Source organism: Carettochelys insculpta, chromosome 21 (genome assembly GCF_033958435.1).
Source record: "Carettochelys insculpta isolate YL-2023 chromosome 21, ASM3395843v1, whole genome shotgun sequence".
Lineage (NCBI taxonomy): Eukaryota > Metazoa > Chordata > Testudines > Carettochelyidae > Carettochelys > Carettochelys insculpta.
This window is the reverse complement of record NC_134157.1, coordinates 20,932,671-20,957,623: the sequence shown is the minus strand read 5'-3', so window position 1 is coordinate 20,957,623 and position 24,953 is coordinate 20,932,671. Positions and strand designations below refer to the sequence as shown.

The 24,953-nt window shown below is 45.7% G+C and overlaps 1 protein-coding gene across 2 annotated transcripts in view; it reads right to left on the bottom strand.

Annotated features, from left to right (window-relative positions):
- DAB2IP (DAB2 interacting protein) overlaps window positions 1–24,953 on the bottom strand; it is a 421,910-nt gene that overhangs the window by 282,192 nt on the left and 114,765 nt on the right. The window lies entirely within an intron of this gene.

Sequence of the window (24,953 nt, the reverse complement as noted above, 5' to 3'; positions counted from 1 at the left end):
ATACAGATCACCTACTAGACATCAATCTACACAGCGCATGGAGAGGCAAAGCCACTAGAAAGAACAGGTCTCAGAAGACATTTATCACCCACTGAGAATATTTCTTGGGGATGCTGCAGACAGACTAAGTTATGGCTGAAGGGTCATGTGATCAAGTCACTGGATACTAATAATATCATGGTGTCTAGTATTTTTCCACTGGGAGGGGGGTGGAATGGGAATCACACTGGAAGACAAAGGATTCTCAACAGATCTAAAATGTATTTAAGACGGGAAGTAACATAATCAGGATCATTCTTCACTGAATCACCACCCAGGAGGATTGCTGGGAACATCTAGAAAACAGAGACTGAGGTGGGGGTGAAGGAGAAGAGCTGAGCCCTGGATGTGAATGAAACATTTGATGTTTTAATCCACGAGCCAGTGCCATCTGGCTTTCGAGAATCTCTGCAATCTGCCTAAAACAACACTTAGGGTGAGAATTTGCTACTTGTACTAGTGTCTTCAGTGCCCGAAGCTTAGTTTGTGTGTGTGTTTATTTAATAATCTACTTTGATCTGTTTGCTATCCATTATAATCACTTAAAATCCATCGTTTGCAAATAAACATTTATTCTCTAAAATCAGTATGTGGAATTCACATCTGTGGGTTGGGGGAAGCTGTGCATATCTTCTTCCATATTGAAAGAGGTGGTAAATTTCCATCAGCATAAGCTGTACAGCGCACGATGACAGTTTTGGGTTTACACTCCAAGGTGGGTATGCACTTGAGTTTTGGGGAATTCCTTGCCTGAAATTTCCCATGCAGACCTGATCTCAGCATCTCTGTGAAACTACACCTGGGGTTGTCCCTACAGGTTGAATCTCTCTTGTCTGGCACCCTCAGGACCTAATCAGTGCCAAATGACAGTATTTGAAGAACTATGGGAGGTCAATATTATCTACTACATCACCAACACTTCCCCTGTTTACTGGGCTCTTAGAAGGCATTTAGGAGTAAATTACAACTAAATAACAGCACAGAACCTGGAGACTCAGGACTGGTGGCTGGAAACAAATTTAATGGGACCTCAGGAAACTTGGCCACACACATGATAACTGGTTGCCTGGCTAACTAAAACCATGCTGGATTACAGATGTTGCCAGACAAGAGACTCAACCTGTACTTGTGTTTGTGCTGGATGGGGGCATGAGAGCCTATCACAGCAGCAATGTGTAAAGAAAATGCAGGCTGATGTGTCAGACAAACTCAGTGGTTCCCTAGTTCCAAGTGGTACCTGTTTCACATGGTGAACTGTTGAACACAGGGCAGCTAGGAGGCCTGAGAAAAGGATCTGGTTGGCAGGGTTAGAAAAGTCAGGTGATGCGACATGCAATAATCTCGTGTTTCAGGCACACAGAGAACAATGAAGAAATCAGGCCCTGCCAAGACGGGATGAGATCTGGGGTTAGTAGATCAGAAGAACTGCAGAAGGAAAAACTCTCTCAGAGTCAGCCCTCCTGTTCCTTGGACTTCATTTTTCTTTCCCATCTTCACTGTAAGCAAAAGACCCAGTCAATGTCACCCCCCTTCTCTCCCCTCCTGTCAGGATAACATGCTTTCTCCACTTGCTCCAGGCACTAGCTTCTGTACAGCGCTTTAGCTTGCTGAGCTGTTGCCATTTAATCCAGAGCTGCGGGATATTGCTGACGCCTTATTAATTTGTTGCTACCTAGAGATGGTCCATTTATCCTGCCTCATTTTGCATTTAATGACATACTCACTGCTGCTCTGCAAGCACTTGTCTATGGGCTGTTCCAGCCTCCTCCTTGTGATGGGCCCACCTTTACACCCATGCTTCTGCATTGCTGTTGGTGGCAACATTTTAATGGCAGTGGATGAAAGCAACAGCACAAACCAGAAGAGAATTTATCCTGTGGACATCTTTCTTGTTCTGTTATCATGTAAGAAGTGACCTTGGAAGATTCACTCAATTAAGGACCAAACAGACAAAGCTGGCATTCTTCTGAAATGTACCTGACGCCAGACTCATGTACTATGTTCAGCTGAAACTACAATGAGTACATTAAAAGGTCATCTACGACACAGCTAGGGCCATAAAAAACAATAAATACAAATAATACAGCACCATGCAATACTTCCAAGTCAGCATCTAAAAAGGGATGCATGTAAGAACTCCACACCAAAGGTGGCTATGCTCCCTATTCTAGTCTTAACTGGAGTCAAAGGAATAATTGGACTATGCTCCACGCAAAATGCCACTAACACGACCTCTGCATTTTAGCCATTCAATTTCTACCTTGAGTATTTCCTCATCTCCATGAAACTTGACTCCAAAAAGTTTAGTAAGTGGAAGAGCTCTCATCATTCCCTGACTCAGATCCCTACTGGCAGCGGATGATGAGCGCTGAATTCTGCGTGGGTCACTTCTGAATATTTGCTGCTTGAAATGGTTTGGAAGCAGGCGGACTGAAGGCAAACCAGAAGGAATATTGAAAAGCCACCTGCTGACTATAAATAAACTCCTTCTGGATGCAGTGAGTGCCTCTGATTTGCCTGAAAGTCAGCAGTTGGGGGAAAAGAGCCACCCACACAAAAGACTTACACAGCAGCATTGCTTGGTATTCTGTAACAGTCTTTTTCTCACTCATGCAGATTCGATAGACACATTATATCCTGTTGTGACAACATCCTCAGACTTAGCCTCCTCTCTCCCTCCTACCAGGTAAGCTGCTACTCTGAGCACAGGACAGGGAGCCAGGACCCCCACCTCAGAAACCAACTCTTGCTCTGATCTCAGGCATGTGATAAGCTCCCTACTTCCACTTCGCTCTGTGTGAAGAAGGGGCAATTCATTTATTGCACAGGTAGTTGTGATGGTCCCAGGCCCACCAGCGGGGGCAGCGGGAGGCAAAGGGGGCAGCTGTCCCAGCATTCCAAAGGGGCTCAGAGCTCTGGGTGCCTCACCTCCACTGTGAGGGAATGTGGGGGCAGTGCCATGGTTCAGGCAGCACTAAGGACTGACTGCCTTAGGCCTCGTCCCTTCTGCCCTTGGCGCTGCCCCTTGCGGGACACGGAGCTGGGCCCTGCTCTGACCTTACCTTGGGGTCTGCAGTGGCCACTGGCCCCACTGGATGGGGCATTAGCTAATACTGAATAAGCGCTTTGAATATGAAGCATATTGAATTGTTTTTAGATTGTGTGTTTGTAAAGGGCCAAGAACACTGCTGTGGCGGTGGGATCCCTGGGCAGTAACATAGTACACGCTTACCTAAAAATGCCAGGTTGTCATTACTCGGCCCTGGTCTACTTAGTCCAGATTTTGCCAGAGCTTTCCCTTCTGAGACGTGCTGCCATGAGGGCCTCAGGGCAAGACAGCAGGCGCCGCCAGGCAGACACTGAAGTGAAGCAAACACTTTGCTGCTTCCCCAGTGGGGGACAGGGATAGAAGGGGAGGAGTCCCCAGTGGTACCCCTCTACCAAGGGAAGGAAAAAGCTCAGGACGCTTAGAAGTAAGACCCAATGGAGCAAAAGTGTATCCCAAATGGGGACATAACCTAACCTGAAAAGAGCTGAGCTGGATTAGACAGAATCCATCAGGTCTTATCCATCTAGAGGTATGCTAGTGTGACCCTAGGTACACAATGAATCTTCACACCCACCCCCTCAGACAGAAGGGGTTTAGGGGATTATGAGAAGGGGTCACCAATTAAATTAACAGGTAGTAGGTTTAAAACTAACCAAAGGAAGTTTTGCTTCATGCAGCTCATGGTCAGCCTGTGGAACTCCTGGCCAGAGGAGGTTATGAAGACCAGGACTTTAACAGGGTTCAAAAAAGAACTAAATAAAGTCACGGAGGTTAACAGCTGGGATGGGGAGGAATGGTGTCCCTAGCCTCTGTTGTCAGAGGCTGGAAAGGGATGATGGGAGCACGATCACTCTAAGATTACCTGTTCTGTTCACTCTGCCTGGGGCATCTGGCATTGGCCACTGTCAGAAGACAGGATTCTGGGCTAGATGGACCTTTGGTCTGACGCACTGCGCTTATGAACCCTCCAGGGTATGGACGCATGAGACAGCCATATGGAGAATCTGTCAACCTCCCCTGGAAATGAGATCCCCACAGGGAGAGGCAGTGACATTGTAGGCGGAAGACACCCTCCCTTCCCACTGTCCCACACAATGGGGGAAAGAGGATCATTTGAGTTTAGGACTCATTTTTGTATAACAACTTTTTCTCTAAAAGTAAACTCCCAGCTGGTTCCCAACACAAGGAGGCAGATCCCACTGGTGTCTACTAGAATAATGGAGGGAGCTGAATGGCTGCATGGCCACATCTGAGGTCTCTGCAACCAGAATGTCCCCCCAGCCCAGTTCTGAACCCTTTTTTTTTAAAATGGGGCTGTTATCACCGTATCTGTCTGATAACATCTGTATTGGAATCACTCTCATTAATTTCCTGAGCTTTATAAGCACACAAGCTTAAGATGATTTATTAAGGAGATTCAAATTCAGAAAATATGCTCCTCCGTGCTTTATAAAGCACAGCAAATTTATTCTCCCCAGTCCGTAAAATCCTGCTGCCAAAAGCTGTGCAATAATTCAGCAGAGCGTGAGCAGTAACTACGGGCCCCTTAAAGCAGTGCAATTCAGATAATCAATTAGCATTTTGTTTGGCCGTGTGGGGGGCCAGCTGCAGACACTCCACAGGCTAACAGGGTCTCTGCAGCTTGAGAAATAGAGCAGGGTGCAGGAGACAGGTGGTGAATCACAGTTAGGGGATTTCTCATTATCTCTTTGTGGCTGGTCTGTGGAACCAAACCCACCAGGTAAACAAGAATCAGGTGATGAATGTTGATTTGCTGAAGGCAACTGCACATGACTAGGGGCCTCACCAGGCAGTGCATGAACGCCAGCAGTCTCTGAGTTCTATAGGCAGCAAAACTCCAGTAATGGAACTCAGGGTACATCTATACGTACCCTGGCCAGGGTTGAACTTCCAGGGTTCAATTCAGTGTGCTTAGTGGGGACACGCTAAATCACATCAGGGCTCAACAGTCAAGCCTGGTACTCCTCATTCTTGAGAGTGTGGTGGGCCTGATAAATCGATCTTACATGCATAGATTCCAGCTACACAATCAACTTTCAGGTCTAGTGTAGACCTTCCCTCAGACACTGGTAATTTCGGCAAATACACTAGACCCCCGACTTACACAAAGGTTGCGGTCTTGCATTCATGTAAGTTGAATTTTTTGCACAACTCGGTAGCCAGGAAACCTACCAGCACAGCAGCACAGGTCAGTTTCCAGTCTCCTGTGAGGATGGGGAGCTGGGAGCCAGACTCCAGCTCCCTGAGGCTCACAGGAGACAGGAAACTGACCGGCCCTGGTTCTGATCAGTTTCCTGGCTCCCGCCAGTGGCAGGGAGCTGGGAACCATGCTGCCGCCTGGTTCCTGGCTCCCCATCACTCGGGGAGCCAGGCCCAGCTTCTCCCCAGATTCCCTGCAGGAGAAGCTGTGTCCCTCAAGCTGCCCGCCTGGCTTCCCCCACAGCTGGGGGAGCCCAGGGGGCAAACAGCCACAGAGTGGCTTCAAGTAGTGCTTAACTTGGGTTAACACAAGTTAGGCGCAATTTGAAATTGCATTTCAGGGGTTTACTGTACCATTTTGGGGGTTTGCTGTACTGAGAGGACAAGCTTCAGTAAATAGACCATTTTAAAATATGCATGTTTCCAAGAGAGCACTCCTCAGTCTAAATGATGCTGTCTAGACATTTACAGCCAGCTTTCTCAAGATGATTCTCAAGGAAAAATGCAAGTTTCACCAGCTGCAGCCAGAAACTGACCCAAAGTGAATATGATGGCAGCGTCCATTGGAACTCTAGGAATCAAAGGTGACAAGTTGTGCTCATTTCCAAGGCTCACTCTGAGTGGAACCCAGGGGAACTGGACTACTGGATGGAAAACCACAATCCCCACAGGGTGCTGGAAAATGCTCCGTTTTGGACGCTGGGTCAGGGAACACAAAGCAAGCAGAGTGCTGCTCATGGGAGGTAAATTAAGGAAGAAGTTACCTATACAAGGTTTGTTTTTTACCCCATTGTCACTTGGTATTTATGCACAGGTTTAAATGAGACAGTGATCTGAGATATTAATCTCTTTCAATTGAAACAAAAAAAAATGAAAAAGCTTCTTTGTACATTTGATCTCAGAGCCCTTTGTACAAGATCTGGGCCTTTAACTCCCCTATCCCTACCAAATTCCAGCTCCAGGATTTACATTTGTTCTGCCTTCTGAATTGTCTCGACAGTTTCCATTGGCTATGTTGCTCATTTGACTTTCTTGAGCTGTGCAGTTGCTGCTCATACGAACAACTGCGCATTCCAGCAGCGGGCGAGTGATGGGGATGGAGTCTGTGCCTTTTTCTTCCAAAGAACTTCACAACTAGAATGCAAGATGACGACTATGGTAATGTACTAAATGAGAAGACAAATGGCAGAAGTATAGCTCCCAGTAGCACATGGAATCCATGCATGCCAGTCTCTTCCCTACCTGCTCTTTGAGAATAAAAGTCATGAGGTCATTTCCTGAGTGCCACAGCTCAGTATCCCATCACAGCTGGTGCTTGCTGAGACTGAAGCTCAGACATTCCTTCTCCTCATTGCAGTCATAGGCACAGGTGGTATTACTTTGCTCCACCTCCAGTCCTTGCTATGCACCACTCTTCTACCCTCGTAGCATGAAGAGGATGCTCACCACATGCGAGATGCAGCTCAGAACATTCACTACTGTGGGCACCAGAGACTGGTATGAAAACCTTGCTGTCCCCTAGGCAAGAGTTCTTCAATTCAGAATCTATATCAGTGGTGTGCAATCTGCAACCCATGGGATACATGAGACTTCCTGGGGCTCCACCTGTGGCCCACAGACCCCCTGACTTCCCCCTTTGCCTGAATACCTCTTGTGCATGGTGGTACCAGAGCCCCACACTTCCAAGGCCTCCCGCCTCCCTCCCAACACTTCCAGAGGATCTGTGAATCACTTGTTTCATGCTCTGCCCCTGCTCCTCCCACTCCTGTCCTGCCCAGAGCTGGACTGCTGTGAATCAGCTGTTTGTGGCATTCCAGCTCTGGGATGGAGGAGGAGGAGGAGGAGCGGGGACACAGCATGAATCAGGTGATTTGCGTGCTCCAAGAGTGCTGGAAGGGAGTGGGGAGAGCAGGTTAGTGTGGGGGAGGGATGTAAATCCCATTTAATTAATTAACTGGTTAAATATTAAGTTTAGCTAGTTAACTGACTAGGTGGTGGGGAGCAACCTGGGGGACTTCAGCTGAGCTAGAGAGCCCCCACCAGCAGCAGGCCCCCTGGGACTGGAACAACTCGCTGCCAGGGGTGTGCTCCAGCACCTACCACTGAACCATTAGCATCCCTTGTGTGGGAATTCTGGTGCCCCAGTGCACGAAAGGTGGATGGGAATCACACAGAGGGGTCTCAGGGCTACAGGTAGAACCTCAATGGGCCATAGGCTGCTGCAGCCCGCTGGGTGCTCATCCCCGGGCTATCCTGCTATTTGGGTAGAAAACCAGGGCTTGGATAGAAAGTGCGCACAAGCAGTCTAACTCGCCGATTGACTTCAAATGGAGGGAGTCAGTCCGGCTTGCTCCTCAGATGTAAGCTGCCATGGGGCTAACTTGTTTCCAGAAATGTGAAGGATATTTACCAAACTTTGCAGCTCTGCTGAACTACACAGCTGCCAGACAAACTGAAAACTGAACCAAAAGGGGTGACATTTCATCAGCAACAAAGAGACTTTTGCAGTTACCTGCTAACAGGTTATCGCCTGCTATTACTGATCTCAAAAAGTATTTCAACTATAAACCAACAGAGTCACAATCCAAAGAAAAAGGTGCAGTTAACATCAACATAGGGCACAAGATGATCGCTTGCCACCATCAATTCAGATCAAAGCATCTGTTCAAAGAAAAAGCAAATACATAGCAAAACCTGAACCATAAAAGTAAGAGTGAAACCCCAGAAAAAGAAAGGGCTGAGTATCAGAAAAACTTCAGCAACTGTTTTCTGATTTTTTAATAACTGAAAATTCTTTTATTCATAAACAGTCCATAAGCAGTCCAATTTGTGGGCAAAGACAAAAGCAGGTCTTTGCCCACAAAAGCTTATGCTCCATAATATCCGTTAGGCTATAAGGGGCCAAAGGAGTTCTCATTGTTTTTGTGGATACAGACTAACATGGCTGCCCCCTCACACTTACTAAGATTACACACTCTTCAGAGCCAAGACTGCTTCTTCCTTCATGTTTGGACAGACCCAACCACCACGCAGTGAAGGCTGTTGTGAAGAAAACAACCATTGCTTAACACAAGGGCTGCGAAGGTTGGGGTGGCCCCTGGGAGGGGGCATGACATTTCCTAAGGGAGGTGCAGAGCAATTCCCCTGCTTCTCATGGCCATCACTGCCTCCTGCCTTCTCAGCCCCCTCCTCCCCAGCACAGCCGCAGGCAAGCAGAGCTGACCAGAGTGCAACCCGCTGCAGCCACTTCCCTGCATGCACCCTGAGCTTGCCGCCTGCAGCCATGCTGTGGTGCCTGGGGAAGCTGGGCAGAGGACACTGGAAGGCTGCCACTGAGCAGCCCGTGACCGACACGGTAGGCAGAGGGAGGAAAGCTGCACTACCCCACTCTCACCGTTTTCTCAGCCTTGAACTCTGCCTGGGGTTCTCGGGATACTCTGCAAAGAGACGTCAGTGTTGGGGGGTGGGGTGCAGGTGAAAGGGCTGAGCATGAGGGGCATGCGGTGTGTGTAGAGGCTAAGGCAGTAGTCAGCAGGTGACCCCTGCTACACCCGGGAGAGTGTGCAAAGGACCCCTGCCAGCCCCTTCCCTATGAAAGGCAGGAGCAGGCATTTGTCCTACGCTCAGTTAAACAGGGTGCTGTCTCTCCCAGGAGACTTGCCTGTAACATGAGCCCTACTTAATGTGATGCCCGGATGTCCTAGTGCAAGGGAGCGCAAAGGAGGACCCATGAAATTTCATGAGGGGGGCCCAGCATGATCGGCCTCCTCCCCCCAAGGCCTTCACTGCCTCCCTGCCATCACCGAGGGACCACAGCTTGTCACTTCCAGGAGACCTCTGCTCACTTCCAGGGCTGTTGGGGGGGTGGAGGCTGGTAACTGCAAGGACAAAAACTGGGGCCTGACCTAAGTTTGCTCAGTCTGGTTTAATAACATCTGAATTTAGGTTTAAACTAACTCAGAGACCCTCAAAGGCTGGGATCTGAAGGGCAGACAGACGAATTGCACAGAGATCAAAGCAAAGGCATGTTCTTGCAAATCAGGTTTCATTTTCTGTTAGCTTCTCTCTCTGACTGAAGACATTAGATAACAGTCAGAGGCTCAACGGACCACCTGTATAAATGGTTGAACCCAGAAATCAGGAAGTGTAATAGTCGGGTAATTACAAGTTTGCTGGAAGACTATAAAAGCTTTTGGTTACTAGATCAACAGGCTGTAGCACACAGCATTTCTTCACTGAAATCACTTTATGGAGTTCAGACCAGCAGACTAGGGACTCCAAACATTCGGATGGCCTCAAAGAAGAGATTTAACAGCAGAGATTTCCTACTGTCTGCTTGCAAAACAATTATTTGTCTGAAGCGACAGCTCTTTAAGAGGTAACTAATACCGGGTTTTCACATGCCATTGGCTGAATACCAATAAACTTGTTCTATGCACTGAATAAGCAATACCGACAGGTGATAAATTGCAAAAGTAATGTTACACTAGGATTTAACGGTCGGCTGAGACACACTTTAATGCTCCAGCACTGGAGAGGAAAAGAAAAAAAAAAAGCCAAAACAAAAACAGCCCCTGCGGCCATTCCTAATAAAACATGGCACTAACTACCCAAAATACAGGAAGCCTTGAAAACATGCCCAATTGGTTCACACAGCCATTATCTAGACTCGTTTCTTTTTCATAACAGGACTTCAAAGCAAATGACCAGCAATGCTCTTGAAAGAGGTCAACTGTGCCAGCTCTGATCTGCATGCTGGGGCCAGTGCTGGTCTGAAGGGTTTGTTCAGGCCCGGTAGGCAGTTGCCTATATATTTCTATCTAAGGAACTAAGCATTTGTGACAAGAGATTGGCTCAAGCTTGGAGGTTCAGCAGAGCAACCCCACTCCCTTGATTTGCGTCCAAAATTCTCCAGTCTCCAGAACTTGACTGGAATCAGTGAAGTTTCCAGTATTTGTTGCTTCCATTCAGGCCAGATGAACGTGGCAAATCTAATGCGAGTCTGGAATCAAGAGGAGAAGTTGTCCTCTAGGGGCCTTCACTACCAATTTTTCCTCCTTTGTGATGTGCTTCCTCCTGCTGTAGTAACCTGCAGAGGGTGTCTCAGTTTCCCTAGGCACAGCATCAATGCACAGTTGGTGATGGGAGTTTCACTGTGTTGACTTCTGCCAGGTAGAAGGCACTCCACAGCCTCTGTAACCTAGGCAACCAGGTGACACCTTTCTTCCCAGAGAACCAGGACAAAGGGAGAAGGGGCCATGGCTGGTTTGATCTGGAACTGGGCATTTGAATAGGGAGTCTTGTCTGGCTGGAGGGTGAGGAAGGATAGCCAGGGCCTCGGCTCAGGGACCCTCTCTGAGCCTCCTGTCCCTGACGTGGACTGTACTGACAGCTTCTGGTTTCTGTACTTAACAGATCTGTTTCATGCTGTGTCCCTGTCATCTAATAAACCTCCCATTGAAGGGTCACACCTGCCTGCGGATGGGTGCAGGAGGGACTGGTGACCCCCTCATTCCGTGACATGCACATTAAGGATGTTAATGGTTAGCCAATTTCAGCCACCACAGCAAAGGGGGTTCCTCCAGCCCTGCTTCCCAGCATGCCACAAGGGGGAGGGTGACTACCTCCCCAGCTACCCCTCCCCTTTAATTGGTTAACTGGATATACCAACCATTTCACTGGTTAAACAATTAAAGAGGATGTTACATCCCTAGTACACATTCCAGCTTTGATCCAGCTCCAGCACTTAAGAGCAGCACAGCTGCTGTGGGAGGGGAAGCAGCATGGACGAGCCAGCTGGCCTAACACAGAAGTCTGGGATGGAATTACGCTCAGGCAGGTGTAGCCAGACAAAGTCTCCCCCTTACAAGCCAGCTTGCTCGCTGCCCCCCTCTCCCACTGAGGAGCACACAGGGCACGGAAACGGCTGCTGACAGCACAGTCTTTGATGCCCTCATTGAGGCCCAGATGTGCTAGCTTATCGTGACCCTGAGAAGCAGAAAGTACAGCTAGAAGGCTAACAGGCCAGACTGTCAACATGAGGGGGGGGGACCCTCAGGAATCACCCCAGCTGGCATTGATCAATATGATGCACACACACAATCACCCAGAAGGGGACGTGCCCCGCCTGCACAAAAGAATGTCCTGTACTCCTAAATTGTTTATCTCTTGTCTTACAAGTGCAAACTAAGTAGAAATGCCCTTGTAACAAGCTGGTGTCACAAAGACAGACCAGTATGATCTGGCACCATAGATAAGAAAGAGAATACATAACCCAAAAGGGGTATAAAAGATGGGTCCAGCAGAACTCTAACTTTGAGTGCATTCAACCAACTTCCTGCTGGTCGGGTCAGGTGATTGCCTCCCGAGGTCCACAACTGGGGACGCCCAACCTCGTATTCTTCTTTCCGCGGAATTGAGTGACCGATCCGGCTTGGCTACCCTGGTATCGAGAGACGCGGAGAGGGTAAGATACACCCATGCTAGGTCTCTGACTTTTTTTGTGCACAGCTAAAGAATTAGAGCTCTGTAACTAGATGTCATTGTGCCAAGATATCATTGTGTTAGATGATAACAGATATCTTTGAATTGGATTGTAACGTAACTTGTTAACACCTGTACTTTGCTAGCATATAAGAAGTAAACAATAGCCTTTTGTAACCGTAGGCTTATAACTGTAGCTTAATAAACTTGTAACTAGTTAAGCTCTGAGCCTGACCATTTTGTTAACCCTTTTGTTACTGCAACACAGCCGGCACAACAAAAAGAACTTTAACCGTTTGGTTACTACAGCCTGGCCGTGGGTGAGAGTGCTAGGAGCTGCCTGCTCTAACAGTAAAAAACTGGGTTGTTTAGGACCCAGGGGAGTACCTCACCGCACATTACCTGGCCACCGGCTAACAGCAGGTGACCCATCCCACCAGCCTGCCACTGCAATTATGCTGCTGTCCAAACTAGCAAGCTGAGGTCCACCTAAGCTGCAAGTTTCTCCTGCCAGGAGTCCCTGGACTGAGTGCCCTGGCTTTTCGTCGATTCTCTGAACGTTTTGAAGTTCACCTGTCACCAGTCCTAAGCATTAGCAACCTGCTCTGTGCCACCAATAAGATGATTTGTTGGTCATTACTCTAAGGCTTTCACAAGACTGTTTGCTCTGGCCAGTAGCCAACAAAGACATTTAAACACCCAGAACTACATCAGCAGAGCTGATGGGCCCTCGGGCATTGACTTGGTGCTTGTTTTCCCTGTTGTTTGGAGGGAACACAAGCAGGCAATGCATATGCATGACAAGAACATGATTGTGATGGCTATAAAGCTGGATAGCTGTTATCAAATGCATCGTGTGGCTTATGATTCTCAACAGCAATTACTTTAAGGTTTCCAAGCCCATGCTGGACAGACTGCTTTGCAAAAACACACTCTTTTCATCACACTTCACAGATCACAGTTAGCACAGAACAAATTCTGAGCAAATCTTGATTTGAATACCCTGTGGTGAAGCTCACTCGACATAAAAATAAATATGTTAAAGGAATAAATTTGCCGGGCCCTGGGCTGAATTGATAGCAAGGATGTTTAAAGCCAGTTTCCTGCTAAAGAAATTAAAATAAAAAGATCCATCACTTCAAAACACGAGAGCAGACAGGTTATCTGACACCATTAAAGGAATAAATCTGGAGGATGAAATAAATCTGCCACGTACTAGTCTGCATCATCGACAAATGGAGATTTAAATTTGGAGGTGTGAATTTTACTGATCATGAAAAGGAGACGCTGACAGCACTAGCTAGACCCAGAGGCAAATCAAGTTTCGCCATACGGCTGGACCGCTGTATCTTAGCTGGATTGATGTGTCTCTTGGGCAGCAAGCCTTCCACTCAGAGGGAAAAAATTCATCCTCAGCCTGGGCAGAGTCAACTAACCTCCTCTTGCTTTCCATCAGAACCAGAACTGGATCAAGCCCAGGAGCTGAAATGTTACTGAGCTCTGTAACACGTGTGCACCATGGTAGAAATGGGATGGGGGCACCATCCAAGTCATACTGGTCAAACTTATCCCCTCTTCTTGGGATTTGCCTTTTTCCCCTCAGCTGAACGAATAAAGCCCCAAGGTAGGACAGCCATCCCTCTTATCTCGTACCCCTCCCCCAAGTTCTGAATGAGCTGGCGGGGCCTTGCTCCTCTCCTTTCAGGAAGTCTTCTTGCCTCAGATACTCACAACGCTTGAATGGAGCTAATGAGATGGACCTAGTATGGTTACCAGGAAGAGTCAGCAGAACAGCGCTGCATCTTCATACACAGTCCTAGATCTTCACACACAGTTACACCTTCAGTCTGCTGCAGCTGTACATGTGCTTACGCCTTCCAAACTCCACATCACCGTATCATTTCAGTGGAATCTCAGAGTTACAAACTGATCAGTCGATCACTCCCCTCATTTAGAGCTGGAAGTACAGACAGCAGCAGACACACAAAAACACCCCACAAGGACAGCACACTGCCCTATTAAGAGTAAAACAACTAAAAATAAAGGGAAAGTTTAAAACATATTTGGCAATGTAACGTTTCTGGGATTGTTTCATTGATGGTTAAAAGCAGCGATTTTCTTCTGCACTCTAAAGTTCCAAAGCCATATTAAGGAAATGTTCAGCTGTAAACTTTGGAATGAACCACCATAACTTTAAAAAAAAATATTCAGAGTTACAAACAGTCAATCTCCATTCCCAAAGCATTTGTAGCTCTGAGATTCTACTGTACATATATCCCTGAAGTGCCATGCTGGGCAGTGGAGAACAGCGAAGTCCAGAGGAAGCACTAATTGGCATTTGAAAATCCCCCCTGTTGTTCATGTGGCCCAAACCAAGGCTGACTCAGAAAAAAAAAATTAAAGGATCAAAAATAGGCCACCCCCGAAGAGTTGCAATCTCAACAAAAATAATGTATTTTTGCAATGGCAGAAGCCTCCTGAAAACACCCCCCTCATTTCCCCAGCAATTAGATGCTAGAAAACTCTCACACTGAAGTATCTTGCTAGAGACACGGATTCTGAGTTCCAGCCATTTTCTAGTCATTTCTGTGCCTTAGAAATGTAGTATCTGTATTTGACAGTAGGACATTAGGGATGTAATATTTCACAAACGAAGCTGGAAGAGAAAACCTTAAAGGAGTTCTATGAAAACACACAGATCAAACAAACCATCTTTGTTGAGTAAATAAGAGCATTCAGTCTGACATGCAAAAGGTGGAGGAGCTCCAAGAAGTTCATTCTAGTTTGTCCTGATTTTAAATTGAAAGAATAAAAATTGGAGTGGAGAAAAACTGCATCTCTTGGGGTTCAGTGTGGGTTTGATGATGTCCTGAGAGTTTTTGGTTTCATGCTCATGACAAGCTTTCCACCAGCCCCCTTCCTAATTTTGATCTTGGTCCCAATGCTGATGCCTTGTCGCTACCCCTCTGGCTTTATTGACGCTTCTGTAACATCTTCCGACAGTTAGGATGATGATGTATTTATGAGCAACACCAATGCAATGGCACTCTGTGGCATGATAATGGTCTCCTGGCACTAAATCGATGCGAAGGCTTCTATGGGAACCAGAAAATAAAAAGGCAGGAGACATTGATCCTATGACAACTCATCCTAGGGACTTCATTTCTATTCGATGCAATATCAATGTGCATACAATCATTGGGTCTGATGCACATTGGCAGCAAGGAGGCACAAGATGTGCTTTGCATGGCTACTGTTTACGGCTTTCCGATGGGTTTAAGAAACAAAGCAAGGGCCTGTTCCGTGCACCCTTGGTACCCATCAAAGTCACGAATGTTCTCTGTTTCACAGAACTAATCCATCATCCTCATCAGAACTGGTGTCTCATTGTGGTAGGTGTTGTCCAAGCCACAAAGGAAGACAAAGCCTGATCCAAACAGCTTACACTCTAAATGGAAATAAGACAAATATTATCCCAATAATCAAAAGGGCTTCATTCAAAAGGTTACTTACCAGCCCTGTTCCCCAGGAAAACAACCTGTGGACTCTCTCCAGGACAACCAAAGCAGCTGTGAGACTCACCAGACATATGCCCCTTCCAGAGTCACAGCACACATCTAGCATTGGGCTTTGTCAGGGCTCGTGCCTGGTAACCACCAATTATACTGAAAGCCTGAGGATTATGAACTGTTTAGAAGCTGACAGACACACAGACTAACTATTGGTGTCCTTTTATGCTCAGAAGATTTATGTATTTGTAGCTCAGCTTTAGTCAATCTTTTGATCTATTATTTGAAAATATACATTTTCCTGCACCCTTTCATCACTGTCTGAAATTAAAGCTCTAGAGTCAGACTTAGCCCTCGAATGACTCTCAATCTTCATCCAACAATACTGGCTGAGTGCCCTCACTACAGTCCACAACATTTGGACTTCACACTTTTGACAACCAGCATGATAAATTATTGGTTTTAATTAATGGCTGTTGTTCCTTTAAAGTTTCTAACCATTTATCCCACAAGGACAAAGAGCAAAGTATAACTTTGGACTGCCAGGAGTTGGGAATTTGACTCACTGAGGTTCATCACCTGAAATTCAACCAATGAAGAACATCTGTAAGTCACTCATCCACAAAACTGGCCTCTAAAGGAAGGGAAATAGGTGTGCACATGTAGATTATTGGCGTCTCTCCACTAATATGTGAAAAACAAGCAAGTTCACCCCCAGGGTAACAGCAGTTTTTTGGCAACCAATCCCAAGGATTTTAAAGAACATCTTGGATCTGCTGATTTCTGTGGTGCAAAAAGGAAACTCACTTTTGGAAGAACAACTTTATTGGAAGCAGGTTTGTTGAGCTGGTTGAAGACCAAACCATATGGAAGTTTACAGGAATTGGGGGGGGCGAGGAAGAGGACGACTAATATCATCAACAGTGGCTCCAGTGAGATGCTGGCATCGAGCTGGAGTGGGGGACAGCGGGTGCCTTCTTCTGGGAGAGGGTAAGAGCACTGGGTTAGATAGGGGGATAGAAGGATTGGGGGTGTGTGGTTCTTAGGAACAGGTGGGTGCATTGAGCCACATATATAATATATGGCTCTTTGCACTCTATCCACATAGCTCTTAGTCCCTAACTGGTTGGCCACCCCATCCTCTCTTCCGACACCCAGAGTTGAGTAAAACATTCTCCATAAACTGAAGTCACCGTCCAATCAGTTCTTCGAAACATCAGCTATTTTTCTTCCCAGTTTTGGGGGGAGATGGAAGTTATGGTATGTTTTTATTCATGAGCTCAGCATACAGTCTGATGAACACAGGTTTCCATCCAGGTCCACATGATCCAGAAGAGTAGAGAAGCACTTACTCCTCCACAGATCTCCAAATTCTAAAACTGCTAACATTCCGTATTCTTTGCTGTCAACACACTTGGAGCTGCTCTCATTTCTGTCCAGGCCTATATTTATCCACTCTGTGACCATGCTTATATCATAACACTCAAGTATGTGTTTTGTGCTGCACTCCATGATACCTGGATGATTGACTTGACTTAAACCCGGATCCTCTAAGCAGAGCATAGGTTATCTACAAGTCTCCTTCACTTCACTGTGTCAGGACAAAAAAATAGCTGACTCCAAGAGTACCTCAGTTGTTGTCCTTCAGTCTCAGTAGATCTTCTCCACATTGTCTGAGGTCTTCCTCTTTTAAGTTTTCCTTGCTTGTTCCCTTTGAGAGCGTGACGGTCTATGCTGGATGATGGTTTTCTGAGAGTGTGGCCTAGCCATCCTCACTTTTGTCTCTTGATTTGAGCACCAAGTGGTTCTTGTCCTTCTAAAATGAATGAGCAACATTGTTGGTACACACCATGCTAAGTTTTATTAAGTCAAAATTCCCCAAGTAACCTCAGATAAGTGCTTCCAATATCATCTACTCTGCTTTAGTTTCCCAAATCCTCCTTATCAGATGCTGCAGGTATCTCCTGAAACCCTTAGGACCACAGAAACTACAGATGAAAAAAGACCCAAAGTATCATAAAATCCAACCAGTGCAGAATTATTCTCAGCAATATTTCCTTTAGTGCTTTGTTTGGTCTTGGATATAGATCTCCACCACTTAGCACAGGAGACTACTATACTATCTAAGGCTATGTCTAAATTGCCAAGACCTGTCAGCAAAAGATACACTAATTGCTCAATGCATTCACATATCTTTTGCCAACAGTTCTGCTGGGAGAGGCTTTACCAACATTTGACCCATTCACCCAGGGCCAAATGTCAGCGAAGGGAAGGGAAGGGGAAAAAAAAAGCCCTTGGTCAAGACATCCCTTCTTCCTTGTGGAACGAAGCATCCAGGGATGTCAACAGAATGCTCCCGACCAGCAGATCTGCAGTCCGGACACATGCTCTGTTGACAAAACTTGTGTTGACAGAAATTTTGTGGATACAAGCCTGCAGTTTAATCATAGCGTAAGAGCTCTTGCTACATGCCCGGGATTTTACCTGATACTTAAGACAACATTAAAAATAGGGAAAATAATGCTATTATGCCTATTTGTACCCCTGGTCCATTCTACTCTGGTTTTGTTTGGCGGGATGGGATGGTGGGGAGAGGAGGTCAGATGATCTGTAAGTCCCTTTAGATTCTACCGTAAGTCTTGAGGAGAGAAGCTGGGGTGTTTACCCAAACTTCAGGGGACAGAGAGCCATATTTCTGTTTTCTACACACCACCTTTTAAAATGTGAGCTGTCTGTTGGCTGGAAGATGAAGTTGTGAAAAGAGTCAAGATCATGAGGTGAAATACGTTCTGCTTGGGTGGAGATTTGCTCTCTCTTCCCCCCCCCAGTTTAATTTCCCTGTAAAATAAACATCACAGGGATGGAAACTGTCTTTGAAAAGGAGAAAAATAAACAACTGAATAATCAGAGTTTTCCCCCCGCAACCAAAAGCCCAAACAGAAGTGAAAAAAATCCAATAAACAGTTCTAAATACTAAAAGAGAGGTCTTGAAGCAGCGAATTATTAAGACCATACACCTGGTAAAGAAGATGGCATGAATGGCTCAGAAAAAAATATGTTCAACAATTCACAGAGACAGATAGTACCCCTGTGGGAATTTACAGGTAATAAAAGAAGAAATGGTTGAAGAAGAGTTACAGTTTTCAATGTTTCTTGACCAAGGGGGGAGATTATAAACTGACAAATAGATAACTGATAAGTGTTCCCCTTATTTTAAGAATATATATAAAAAAGAAAGTTAAGTCTTTTAGTGTCAGGCTATAAAAATGGATGTTATTGTAACTATTAAAGGACTCAGGATGGGGAAAAGAAGTATAGCATAGATAGAACATCAAATGGAAGGAACAGATCTCAACATTAAGAGATGGGCTTTTAACCTTCAAATATTAAAGTATTTTCAAATGGTCCATATGTTATTTCTGCTTGGATCTAAGTTCTGTACTGTGGAAAGAAGATAATTATTGTCCAACTGGGGATATGTTTGTGTGTTGGTTTTTGATTTATATTTCATCTTCATCCCATAGCAAAATATGTACATATGTAAGGAGCTTTAAATATTTCAGGACATTTCCTGACGCTGGACCCATTTGCAACTGAAATACAAGAACTGAATAGAAATGATTTACTGACAAAGTGCCAACATTTTCAACAACTTTTATACCTTAGACAGTCTGGAGGATTTGCATAATTTAACACATTCCACAACTATCCTTGGGTACATTGAAAATTTTCAGCCCGAATTGCATAAAATAAAACTCTTGCTGTACATGTGGGTAAACAAGTGTGCTTTACATGGATAGCACCTTTCAGCTTAAGTCCTTAGAGCACATTAAGTAAGAAACCATCTCATCTTACAGCTTTGCATCACAATCCAGACTGACAACAAGCACAGCATTCGAGTCAGGTCAGAAAGCAACCTGATCCTCTGTCACAGGCTTAGATTTGGTGGCCCCGATTACCTCGTCCTGCTCAGGCAGTTGGCACAGCAGCTGCATGCCTCACTCCTGCCAGCCGCATGCCTCACTCCTGCCAGCCGCTGCCACTTCACGGGGCACTGCAGAGTAAGTTTGCCAACAACTGCAGTCCACCTAGGTCCGCAGAATGTACAGTGCAGTAGACTGGGGTCAGAAAGCATGAGAAGAGCCCAGAGCTGCTGACCCCACAAACAGGAGACCCCAGGCACAGGGCACAGAAAATCCCTACCAGGCCAAGTCCCAAAGGAGTGGTAAGGATAGAGGTTCAGGAGAAAATGTTGGGTCTTCCTGGGTCAAGTTGGATCAGAAAAGTACTCGATACTCTTAGGCCAGGTCTACACTAGACCTTTAAGTCAACTATGGAGACCAATTCTAGCTACAGCAGTTGCACAGCTGGGGTCAACTTACCTACAATTGACTAACCTGGCCATCCTCACAGAGGGAGGTCGATGGCAGAATCTCTCCCATTGACATCCCTTACTCCTCACACTCTAAGGCATGCAGGGGTCAAATGTTGATCCCTGATAGTAGGGACATGCTACATTGAACAAACCATGCAAAATCCAACCCTGGAAGATTAACCCTGAGCCAGGTCGATCTTTCAGGTAGTGAAGACATACCCTTACGTACATCTGCACTTATGGGAAGAAGCACACGCTGGTGATCAATCTTCCAGGGTTAATTTAGTGTGCCTCATAGGATGTGCTAAATCGAATGCTCATGATGCCACCTTCAAACACCAGTACTCCTGTCAGTTGCAAGGAGTAAGGGAAACCAACAGGAGAGTTTCTGTACTGCTGTGTGGATGGCAAAAAAACCAAAACAAAACACACACACACTGATTTTAGATTTGTCAACTCCAGCTATGCAATTCTCCTAGCTTGATTTGCAAATCTAAAAATCAATTTTACCTCCTAGTGTAGACTTGTCCTTAAACACTCGTGGGTTGGCTGTGCCAGATAGGGGTTTAATATTAGATTCAAGCAGATCTCGGTCTCAGCTAATAACACAGTAATAGGAAGAGATGAGAGGAACGTTAAAAGTATTCTAAATCTTTGCGTAGCCCAGGAACCAAGTTTCTGCAAGAAAAAAAAAACCACATTTACTTCACAGCAAACAGAACAAACCACAGCTCTGCAATTCTCTGTGTCCTGCTCTTTACTGAGAAAGGCAAGGTCCTGCCTCAGGACAATCCGAGAAAAGGGCCAAGGCTGCCAATTTGCAAAATGGGGTTTTATATTAAGTGGGGCCCTCGTGAGAGAGAGATGCTGGAAAGTTCAGCCCCAGAGCTTGAAGATGTCACAAGATGAGACCTATACCTGAAGACTTCATCGAGCTATCGCAGTGTTTCAGATAGGTCTTGAGTCTGACTAGTACTGTTTCAGCAGACAGAATTCGTATTTAGGGCAACACAATGAAAGGGACAGTCAACACGGCAATGATGGTGCCTGTGATCTAAAAGGACTAAATGAAATGCAAACAAGACTTCGAACTTCGTACAGGTTGAACCTTTCTAATCTGGCACCCTTGGGACCTGACCTTTGCTGGACAAGAGAATTGCTGGATCATGGGAGGTCAATATTGTCTAACAACATTGCAACATTTCCACTGCTTACTGAACTCTTAGAAGACATTTAAGGGTAAATTACAGCACAGAACACTGAGAGCCAGGACTGGTGGCTGGAAACAAACTTTATGGGACCATGGGAAACATGGCTACACCCATGATAAAGGGTCATCCAGCTAACTAAAACCAAGCCAGACTACGGATGTTGCCAGATTAGAAAGGTTCAACTTGTGTTGCAAATGACTTAGTACCTCACATTCAATCCTACATATATAGGGAAGGAAAGGTGGGTAGAGTGAGAGATGGTTGTGCATGTTGGGAACACATCCAGGGGAAAGTGAAGCTTAACACTGAATACAGAGTGTGTACGTCCCAACTACAGAGTATCCTCAAGCGCAGAATTTGATAATTAAATCCTGAGATTCTGTAATTGCTTTAAATAACAGTTTATTTCCAGTATTCCTTTCCTTGAAACAGGATACTGCAAAAACCACACAGCCTCAATCTGGGGAGATACTTTGTAGTTATGCTCCTCACTGACTGGTGAATGAAGCTCACGTCACTTTTCTCTCCTCGCCTTTTGGGCTTCAAACACTATGAGAAAAGAAAAGATTGTCCCCACTAGCTCACCTCACGCACAAAGGCTTTCCAAACCCAGCGTGACCTGGCACAAACCAGCTGCAGGCCTGGCAATCCAGCACAAAGCAGTAACTGCTGAGACAGGCATTAACATTCATAAACTCTCACCAGAGGTGCTCTTCAGCTGGACTGGTGCCCAGTGACAGTAAACCTAGCCATATCGGAGAGAGGAGCTGAACTAGCACACCTCTCCAAATAAGATATTGGCATCTGTGCAGCGTGTGGGGTATGAAATCCAGGAGCTGGCCCAATCATTAAAGTCGCGTGCATTGATTTCTTCTTCTTAGCTTTGTTACATCTGAGATGAATATCTCAGAGCAGCTGGTGGGCAGAAGGGACAACACTCAGATAAACAACACAGTCCGATTCTCCTCTCATTTACACTAGTGTAAAAATCAGCAGAACCTCAGTGAAGTCAGGAGAGTTGCGTCCACATAAAAACCAGCGCTCTGGCTCACAATTAGCCTGTGATTGCAACTGCAAATCCATGCAAGTGAGTAATCTCAGGGGTGAAATGAAAACGAGGAAGCTGAAAACCAGTTCAGCTCACGTGAAAACTTGCTTGAAATGTTGACCAAAAACTAAATTTCTGGGAAAAAAGGAGAAACCTTTTGCTAGTTTAATTCTATTAATTCTTCCAGGATCCAGCTAGGTAAAGAGCAGAAACAGCTTCTGAGGGCTTATTCGCATCTGTAAAAGTGCATCTGTCACTAAGGCGCTTATTAAAGTGCCTTAGCTATTCACAGTCCTTGTTGAGGCAGCACTCAGAACACGAGACTCCTGCCCCTTCTTGATGCATCCCAACATCAGAACAGAGGGGAACATTTTTAAAGGAAGTGAAGCTCTCACTGACAGTTTGCATCCAGACTCCTGCTGCACCTCTGATGGCCTGACCACAGGTACAGAGCAGGTGGCATAGCAGATAGGGGCCACATTCAATATTGGTCATTTTGCAGCCACAAAAAGGAAAATGGGTAAATCCCACCTGGGAACAGGGAGTCTGGGGCTTCAACTCTAATCTTAAAATAATGACCTACTATCACAGAGACCGACCAAGGGCTTATGGCCCTCCTTGACCAGAGCTAAAAAGTATTTGAAAATGCAGTTGGGGGGGGCCGTACTCCACCTACTTCCTCCATTCCCTGGCCTTATCCCTTTCCCAGTTTTGTGTCACAATGGTACGTGAAGGTTCTTTCCTGTTGCCATAACTTTGGAAAAGCTCATTGGCAATAAGTTCCTAATTGCAACAAGCGCCCACTGGATGCCCCCTCCTTTGCAGAACCTGCTGCTTTCTGTAGTTGGAGCAGTCTAAGCCAGGTCTACACTAGACCTGAAAGTCGATCCAAGAGACACAATTCCAGCGACATTGATTCCAGCTACGCAATTGTTGTCTCAGAGATCAACTTATCAGGCCATCCTCACAGAGGGAGGTCCACAAGAGAAACTCCCTGTTGACCTCCTTTACTCCTCAGGATGATGAGGAGCACCAGGGTCAACTGTTAAGCCCTGATAGTTCAATTTCACATGTGTCCACAAGGTGTGCGAAATTGAACTCTAGAAGATTGACCTGTTCAGTAAGCAAAGACACCCCCCCCCGAAGTCTGCTAACTCTTCCCAGCTCAGTGGGCTCACACAAACTTTGAGAGATTTGGTCACCACAGTTGAGACAGAGCTCTTCAGCTTTAACACAACGTTACAGGCCATGAAGCTGGGAACCTGCTCTGTGCCTGCAGGAGGGGTCGGGGGTCCATTTCTTTCACTAAGCACAGTCTCTTTTCAGAGGCAGCAGCACTCTGCAGGTCATTCTGACAACCTCTTACAGCGAGTCTCCCTTGCTATAGCTGAGCTCAGCAATCTTAGAAGGAAAATTTACTTAAGTTTTCTGACACCCGCTCGATACTCTTCTCACTCCTTTGCTTTTAGAGATAAAGCTGGCTGCTTGATAAAATCACCCCAACAAATTATACAACCAGTGGAGGAAACTATATTCTCCAAGATAAGGACTTCCTAGGAGGGGGTTTCTATTAAAACAAGTTTCTTGCTTCAACTCCCTGCATCACTCCTCCCCATGCACACAATTATCACACACAAAAATTCCAGTCATGCACACTGGTCCACCACATTCCATTTCTGTTTGATTCCTACCAATAAGTATCCCCCTTTCCCCACAAATCATACTATTATGAAATTTTTTCTCTTAGAAAATCCAAAAGGTTCACACATAGGTAACAGCCACATTGGGTATTTCAGCCCATGTTCTCCCTCTCTGGGCCACCCTCTTTGGATACTTGGTCTCTACATGCCCTGTGTCTTCTGCAGCAGCCACGTAGAAAGTTGTCTGACCTAACACCATAAGCTCAGCTCCTATTTAATTGCCCACAGGACCATTTCAACTTGGCACAGGTAGATACATGAACCAAGGCTGCAGTTACATAATGCACCTTGTGTGCAGAGAACAGTTAGGGAGTCAAGGAGCCAAAATCCCATTGACAGGTGATAGGCTCCTAAATGCCTAAACCACTCTTCAAAAAGGAGAATGTGGCAGTGCAAAAAACAAGAGCAGCAACACTGCTAAAAAGCTGGATCTCAGCTCCCTCGCACAGCCCTAATGCATGAGAGCCTTGAGAGGGTAAATACATTCAAGACCAGCAGGTACTTGCATGCAAGGGTACCAGGGCCATACACGGCCATGTCAGAAATGCAGATTCATCTAAACAAAAACTGGTCCCAAGAAGTAGCCAGTTTCAAGAAGTCCTGCCAGTTGATTTTTTTTAAAAGTTCACAACTGTTGCCACATTGTGTTTCAACAACTTCAAAATGATGTTTCAATTTGAAACACCGTGTTTCAAAATATGAAAATCACGTGTATCCAGAGTTCTTTGAGATTCACTTACAGATTTGTCCTTGGGATAATGTTCTGAGTAGAGCACCCCCCGCCATTAACCAGAAGTGGAAACATGCTGAGCCACTAGAAGAATTAAATTTATGCTATGAAAGGGTTCAACAAGGGCAAAACTGAGTCACAGGCTGCATTAGAAACTATGGGTGTTCAAACATCTGTGCGTAAGGGGAGAGCCTGGATGTAAGATATATTCCCTTCCTAGTTTGTTACAATAAGGACTCTCGAAAAAACGTACTTTGGAGCAAGTCTCAAACAGAGGAACAAAGGGTCTGCTGTATCTCAGAAGCTTTATTTTAAAAGTTTCTCTTAACATACATAGAGTGATGGATGTATTGTAATTGTGATGAGCTCAGTTTAAAACACAGAGCCAATTGTAAGCCAGTGGCAAGAAAGAGCCGCTAGAAAAGAGCCATTTGTCAGAAAAAAAGTTACATTAGAGACTTTGGCAAACATAATGTATTAGAAGGACACATTATCAGTGTTTTGCAGGTTGCCAATTAAAGCCTCTACTAGAGGACAGTGATGCTGCACAGCCTAGGTTACAGGGGGAATGCAGGGATTTTATGAAAGG